This window comes from Anser brachyrhynchus, assembly GCF_964034855.1.
Source record: "Anser brachyrhynchus genome assembly, chromosome: 7".
NCBI lineage: Eukaryota > Metazoa > Chordata > Aves > Anseriformes > Anatidae > Anser > Anser brachyrhynchus.
The window spans coordinates 16321832-16330300 of record NC_137701.1 but is presented as its reverse complement, the minus strand read 5'-3'; the positions used below and the strand labels follow the sequence as shown (position 1 = coordinate 16330300).

Here is an 8469-nt window from a genome sequence, read left to right as displayed (position 1 = left end):
TATACCTCTGCACTTGGTACTGGTGGGATCAGCACTGTAATACTGCAGTCCAACCACATGTTCATAATTCAAGGAAGATTTAGAAATCTGGATATAAAACTGGAGAGAAAAGCAATAAATATAAGTGAATGGATGTTTTACGGTAAAACATCTGGAGTTTAAACTATATAAATAAAAATAGAGCCAATTTAGAATTCCTAGGACAGAATTTACAACATCTCAGAAAGGGACAAATATATATATATATATATATATAAGAAAAAAAGTACTGCAATCCAGCAATCCAGCAAGTTTATATAAGTGAGTCAAATGAAGTTTAAATTTGAGAAAATAACACAAGATACCTTAACAATGAAAGCCATTAAGCATTAAAACAATTTACAAAAAGGTGTGGTAGAATTTCTATCACCGATCATTTTACCTTTATGTTTTTCTGGAATATGTAATTTATTTAATAAATGCAACTGAATTTGAAGCAGAGAATTGTTCTGAGTATCTATATGTACACTGCTAAGTGTGAAGGCAATACAGGTTAATACAGTAATCCTTTCTTGGTTTTAAAACCCATTATGTATAAATTAAAACAAGACTAGTATTTAGTTAGAAATAATAAAGAAATGAATATATGATCATTAAGCCATTCCTGTCATTTGTCTGCTTTGTTCACTGCAAATTACTGTATAAAGAATGTTCTGAAATAACTGATTCTTATACTTGGAGCAGTCAACAATCTCTAAAGCCATTTTCCATTTTTTACATTTCCTGCATACTATGAGATTGTAATATTCAGTTTCCTTCTGCAATTTATCATCTGATATTGAAATACTGTATTATGTAAATTATAAAGATAACATTCACAATATTATACAGACTATTTCTCAATTGGTCTTCATGCAGAACAGCATTAATCCTGAAAGATGTATAACTCAGCAGGTGGACTAAGGGTTCTGTAAAGTAACACAATAGAGCTTTAAAATTAAAATAATAGTTTTAACTATTATAATAATTCAATCAACAGTAGTTCTCTATATCACATTTACTCAAACTTCTCATAGAATCATGGAATTGTGGAATATCCTTAGTTGGAAGGGACCCACAAGGACTGTCGAATCCAACTCCTGGCTCCACACAGGACCACCCAAAAACCAGACCATCACTCTGAGAGTGTTGTCCAAATGCTCCTTAAACTCTGGCAGGCCCAGTGCTGTGACCATTGCCCTGGGGAACCTGTCCCAGTGCCCGACGACCCTCTGGGTGAAGAACTTCTCCCTAACACCCAGCCTGACCCTCCCCTGTCCCAGCTCCATGCCGTTCCCTCGGGTCCTGTCGCTGTCCCCAGAGAGCAGAGCTCAGCACCTGCCCCTCCGCTCCCCTCGTGAGGGAGCTGCAGGCCGCCATGAGGCCTCCCCTCAGCCTCCTCGGCCCTGGGCTGAACAAACCCAGTGACTTCAGCTACTCCACATACGTCTTGCTCTCTAGACTCTTCACCATCCTCAAAGCCCTCCTTTGGACAGACTTTTGACTACTTTCCCTTAAACAGAAAAATTTACAATTATGTCCAGGTTGTTTAAATTTTCTTTACATTCTGATTTCTTACAAATACGATTCTTTTTCTGCACATGCAATTTGACCATCATCCCATATACTGCAGAAGTCTTAATGTTTTACTTTTAATTAGTAGAAGAATTGGATTAAAAATAACACTGTGTTTAATCCAAATCAGTGTTGGGTAGGCTGTTCATCTTCTATGGGCTAATACTGTGAAACCCTAACTGTCAAATACAGTGTTTTCTTATGTGCAGTCTCACTGATTTCATTAGACCTCTCATAATGACTACCCATGGGCACAATTATTTGCAGGATCACATCTTTACTTAGTAAAGAAACACCATCAAAGGATAGTCAGGAAAAAATATGGATATAATGAAGTCAATCCCTTTTACCAAACCAGTCTGCAAGATTCTATAAATGCATACTTGGCAGTCTCAGAAGGGCGCTTTGCATGGAAGTTTCAAACATCTGTGCTGCAGCCTAAGTACCACATTAGTGAATCTCTTCAGGATCCATACAACATCTTAGGACAGTGATGATAGCAATCCAATTTATCCAGTCACACTTTGCTCTGTGAATATTCATTATACAAAGTCAGGAGAGTTTATTGCATGAGAAAGAAAACTGTTGCTGTAAAAGAGCACTTGTAGAACAGTAGGTGTGCTTTTAAACTTATCTACGCTGGTTATCAGTACCTTGAGCCATTTAAACATGAGGAATTTGTGAGGTACGTTATCCATGCTCTTTGCTTACTGCTTGGATTTTATCTAATTTCATAAAAGAAACTAAACTGGACACTTCTGTAGAGAGTCTTCAGGGTGGTTAATACATTTTGCTTTACCCCTGAATTTTTTCACATCTTATTTACCAGCACAATAGATAAAAATCTTTGTTCAGTGAGTTTGTTCATTGTAAAGCTTACTTGGAGTCCTTTTCTACCTTTAAACAAGAGGTGGTAACTCACGGCTTTTTTGCCCATGTAAGCAGTTCTTTCAGTTCAAGTCAAACTGATTAAATTCAACCTCTTTTGGCAATTACTTAAATTTCTAATTTCTTTGCAGTGAAACGAAAGAGAAGCTGCTGCTAAGATGCTTCCTCTGGGAGCTGACACCTAATAGCTAAAACACAATAAAGACCACACAGTAAAAACATAACTTTTTGACTACAGGCCTGGTTCTCCCTTTTTGCTTATACTCAGTCCTGATCTAGTTTTTCCACCCAATAGGCTATAATTAACATATACCAGTTTGTGATGTGCAATATAATGTATGGTAAGATGTTTGGTCTTGATGTTTGGATGCTGGGAGACAAATTGAGTTTACCTGCTAAATTTACCTGTAGACAGTAGTCACAGAAGTAGGTATTTCACTTGTTATTTCAGATTGTACAGAGGGGAAGAATTAGAGTGTGTGGAAAGCAAAATGATGTCAACACCACTATCTCTTCGTTAGTCTGCATCTAGTAATTCCTGGCCCACAAAACAATCTTGACACTGGGGATATCCACGCTGGTCCTGATAACCAGACTGCATTCCTGCCAAAGAAAACTGGGCAGAAGCATCACCCACTCTGGGATGTCTGCCAAAGAAGTACCTCCATATTTCAGGAAAGCTGCAGGAGAGCATGGTTTAAGTGTGAAATTTACACAAACAAAGGACTTCTTCAACACAGACACATCCAGGACTGAAGAAATCAGCTAAATGGGAAGAATGCAGCTACACCAGCAGCCGCATAAGAAGACTGGCCACTGTGTACTTACATAGCTGTGCTCTACTCTTAGTGCAAGTCCTCTATCCACCAAGATCCCAAATCTGCTATCAAGAGGAGTGATTCCCACTGGTGAGAGAAGAATTCACGCCTCACTCTTCTGCTAGGAGGAGTCTGTGCAAGTCAGTGGTCAAAAACTGTTCTGCCTGGGGCACATGATCAATTTTGTTCTTGCTGCTGCTCATCCATAGTTACTGGTGGCACTGACAGACACAATCCTCATAGCAGCAAAGCGATCAATGGCACAGCAAGAGTGCTAACTCTTACTTCCAGCTGAAGCTAAGGGCCCAAAAGAGATAAACAAATATAAGAAATAAATATAGGGCCTTTGCTAAAAGGTAGCTCTATTAAATGACAACAGGGAGCAAATAATGAAGCAAATTTACAGAAAATTACCAAGATGAGGAAGAACAGAAATTGCCAAAAGCACACAAAGATAATGAAACAAGAACTCAATTTTTTTTAGTAAAATAATATGAAAACATATTATGAAAAAAAATCGGTAAAAAATAACTGAGATTCCCAGAGAGAAACAGATCACATAGTTAATAAAACATTTTAAAGGAGCATACATGTTTTAAAAAGTAATAAAATATAGTCAAAGCTAATTTGTACTAAGCAAATCCTGTCAAACCTCTTTAATTTTCTTCTTTGCTAGACTAACTGGTCTAGTGTGTAAGAAGGAAGTGTTTTTGTAATATAATGACTTAATAAACTCTTTCCTGCTATCCTAATGAGACATTCTCATAAAGAAAGTAAGGAAATATAATTTTGATGAAACTACCTAAAATGAGGATATGTCTGGTTGAATAAACAATTACGAATAGTTCACTGCCACAGAAAGAGCACAATTCAAGTGGTATCATAAGATACCAGCTCAAATCAACTGCATATTCTCTTGGATAGAGACATAAAGCTCGGTGATAAGAGTTTGTGAACATGACCAGAATAGGTGAAGTTGCAAGTACCTAGGAGGTTAGATAAAAGTTTCATTTGAAGAAATTCTTCTTATTACATGATATAACATTTAATAGAGACAATTGAAAAATGCTATAGAAAGGAGATGGAGACACTTGATGAGGCAGCAGTAACACCGAAAATGATATGGAAATTATCTTGGGAATGATATCATGACTAAGAAGGGATAATAGCATAAAAAAACAAGTCTTGCTGATATAAAAAAGAGTTGCTTCGATTTTGAGACACATTCATTTTTCTCTCAACTAACACCTATATAATTTTTTACTGGAATAATCTGTCCATTTGGAGGAATTATACTTTGAAGAAAGCTGTAGACATACCACAAAGGAAAAGGAAACAATAAAACCCAGACATTAAGGAAAATTCACCTGAAGAGAAATACTGAAGAACTGGATTGGTTTTGTCAAACAAAGAGAAGACTGAAAGCCAGAGAGGTAAACACGCAAAAAAGTTCCTAATAAGAAGCTGATGACAAAGTATTCCTCCATATACTGAGGAGAGAAAGAAGCAATCTTTTCAATAGCTTTGGGCATTTTTTTCCTGCAGATCTCACTGTAGTGCACATACACTGAGAGACCATGCAAGGAAGCTACGTCCTGTCATGGAAGCAGCCAGTAGCAGGATGGAGTTCAGGCTGGGCTAGGAAATACTCTTCTAGATTCCTTAGAAAAGCTTTATGTAGTGTGGTACATTAGGTAACAGAGTCATTAAAGGCGTTTGTTTTTTTTGGTTTTTTGTGGTTTTTTTGTTTGTTTGTTTGTTTGTTTTGTTTTGTTTTTACATTCCAGGAGGGTGGAATGTAGATGGGGAGACCTGGTAACATAACAACAGTACATTTTAATTGGGCCCCTGAAGGGGCAATCATTCTGACTAGATCAGTCTTGCTGAACATTGTTTAAAATCTATATGCATTTTTATGGGGATTTGGTTGTTTCTGCTTTTTGTTGTTGTTGTTCAAAACAACAAGAAAATTCTGTTAATTATTTAGAAATACCACCCCCGCTATTCAAGTATAATGTTTGTTTATTTAAATTTTAATTTTTATGAACCATGTCATTATAGCGTTGAAATCCTTTCTCCAGCATTAAGGAAGCTATTAATTCTGGTTCACAGAAATGTTTAAACAATTTCTTTTAATTGTCCATTATCAACAGTGAAGGTTAGTGCAATACATTAGTTTTACACCAATGCGTTTTACTTGGTTTGCATAATACAAACATTCCAGTTAATGTGTATCCAAAGCCTCGAGAAGACATCATTACATTTCAAATGAGAGGTTAGCAAGACCTATTATTCCAGTGCTGAAAACTGGATTGCCTAAAGTAAGGGGATTAATAATTTAAGATAGATCAGCTCAGCACAAAACATCTCTCCATTTCTGCTACCAGGAGACCAAACTAATTTCCTCCAAAAATACAGATGTTTACCCATAAAGTGTATAACAACCACCATGGTGTGGTTAGAGCTGCATGCTTTAAGCTCTGAATGTAGACTGAAAACCTTAGAGCTCCAACAATCAGAATAGCAATACAGAAGAATCAAGCTGACTTAATTTCTCTATGTCAGGCAGTGTTTCTAACACTAGTTGCAGGCCTGGAGGAAGGCCGTGTGTCGGCATTTCTGGTGATCAGGAAATTGCTTTACTTACTTTTTGCAAACTCAAAAAAAAAAAAAAAAAAGGATCTGCTTCCTAAGTGGATTTTTCAGATCACTGTTTCATTGAAGTACTTTGCAGAATCAGACACTTTTAACAATATTAACGAGAAACATTACAGAGCTCACTCATGCCAGTTGGAAAATGACTTAACTACTAATCTTGTTGTAATGTCTCCTGAATTCATCATTAACCTTGGAAACGTTTTCCTAGAAGTAGAACAAAACAGCACGCTAGCTAGCAGTATCCCAACCAGACTATCAAGACAATATTACATATTTAATATATTTCACCAGTCACTATCTGTAGTCTACCTACAGATAACATGGAGTAATTAACACAATTTATGTTGTGGTATATTAGGGATGAGTAAGCATGTAAGACTGCAAATGACCACGCTCTCATTAATTTCTCTGTCAGCTCACCACCTGCTTGTCTTTGCATTTCCACATCCCTCATTATATTCTATATTACTCATTCTCTTTCTCTTTTAATTTTGCCTTCACTTCTTTATTATCCACTTTTCTATTTTTTTTTCTTTTTTTTTTTTTGCTTCACATCATCTCTGCACATCTTCTCATCACCCATTCTCATTCTCAATTCCACAAACTCTTATCCAACTTCTCAGTGTACTTCTGCCACTAAAGCCACTCATTAAATCATAAATGATCTCCAGTTTTGGATTTTTTTAATCCATTATATTCCATCCCTTATGTAGCCTTACCAGTATCTACATACTTGTGGACTTTCTCTCTCCTTTTTCCTCCTTGTTTTTCCATGTATTTTCTCCTCTGAATAATAACAGATTCTTCCCACCAGTAGGTCTTTGTGACCTTTCCTACCCAAGATCCTCTGCTTCCTTATATATTCAACCCAATCATCAAGCTCAATTCTAGTGCTGACGTCCTATCTTTAAACTCCTGACACTTCATCTGCATCTGTGGAGGTGTCTGTAGCATCTGTCTTTGGCAAAAAAAAAAAAAAAAAAAAAAAAAAAAAAAAAAAGGTAGCTAGGTAGCTGGATAACAGTAGGAGCGAGAGTGTAAGTAGTGTGTGTGGATGGGATGCATAAAACTCTCTGGAAGGATGTTTTCACAAAACTGTTGATGTCAAAGAGGGAGATGACCATCAGCTACAGGAATTCACCAGGGAATTATGGAGAGACTTCTGAAATAAAAAAGGAGTCAGTTTAAAAGAGGTATAAGGGAAATACAGAAATTTGGAGCAGCATAGAGACATCTTGGAGTGGCTAAAGCCACATTCAAAACCCAGTTTGATGCTGACAGAAGTCACCACGCAGCCACCAGGTGAGCTTGAAGCACCTCAGCAGCGTGCATCCCAGCAGCAACAGGCACACACAGCACTGCAGAAACCTCCACTGCAAGGTGCATGGAGGTAGGAGAACGAGATTCATGTCCTCACTTGCTCACACCAGCCCTGATCCTCCCACTTGTCCAGTTTCCTATGTCATTCCCCAACAATTTTTGGTTTGTTACAACTATGTGCAAGCTCATGTATATGAGTTAGGGTATTAACTAAGGATAGAGGAACGGAACTGCCTGCATTAGCCAACTTAGCATCTGTAGATGGTCCTGTATTGCACATGAAGCCTTTGTTATCTCCACTACCTCCTGCTGAATTTCACGTTTTCAAGCTGTGAGTAAAATCAGATTTCCAGAAAAGAATATGAGAGAAAATGACATTGATTCAAATGTAGTGTTGTAATGGCCAACTTCTTAACAAAGAATATACCATTAAGTCCATTTTTGTACACTAGCAGCTTAGCTCAGAAAACCACAGCTTTACACCAATGCAACCTATGGATTTGATGACCGTCTATCATGGTCATCAAAATTCACATTTTTAAAACAATTTTAAAATCACACTTGAGAGCAGAATCCTAGTAATATTTTGGGATAACAGTTCCAAAGATTTGTGTAAACTGTTTCTCAGACTCTCTTTTGGTTTTGTTAATTTACTTTGTCATTATTGCCTCATAGGCACCATAGGCATTTTCAAAAGTTAAAAATACTTAAAATGTAACTCTTCTAAATGCCTTGCCAAATCCTGTTTTCACTTTCACATGCATTTATAAAGTAAACCATCATAGTCATGATTCTTAGGTGGGCAGACAGTTTGCATCATTTTTTCTATTATCTGCTTATCTACCTACCTAAAAGACGAAATATTGAAGAATTAAAATGAATGCTTGCAAGAGCTGGCTAAATGGAAAATTAAACATTTCAAAAACCAAGATTCCCATAATGTCCAATAATAAACAGAGTATTGGCTTGGATTGTTCTTTGCTATTCTCTCCTGGTTTGGAAATCAACTTTTAATAACATTATCTGATAACAACTTAAGGACTGGCAAGAATATTCTACACACAGAATACACTAATATATTAAATCTACAACAGGAAAATAAATAAATAAATAAATAAATAAATAGATGTTTAAAACATGGTAACTTCCAGACATAGCCAGTTCTCATTCTCATATTTAATGCAGATAATTA

General features: G+C 36.6%; 1 protein-coding gene across 14 annotated transcripts in view; it reads right to left on the bottom strand.

Moving 5' to 3' along the window:
• The window catches only part of PDE1A (phosphodiesterase 1A), a 183690-nt gene that overhangs the window by 101882 nt on the left and 73339 nt on the right, over positions 1-8469 (bottom strand). The window contains exon 2 of one of the 14 annotated variants that reach the window (XM_080600436.1): positions 6-99. The exons of the other annotated variants lie outside the window; for them this stretch is intronic. The gene's annotated coding sequence lies outside the window, so the exon portion shown is untranslated. The remainder of the gene's footprint in view (positions 1-5; positions 100-8469) is intronic. 14 annotated transcript variants of the gene reach the window in all.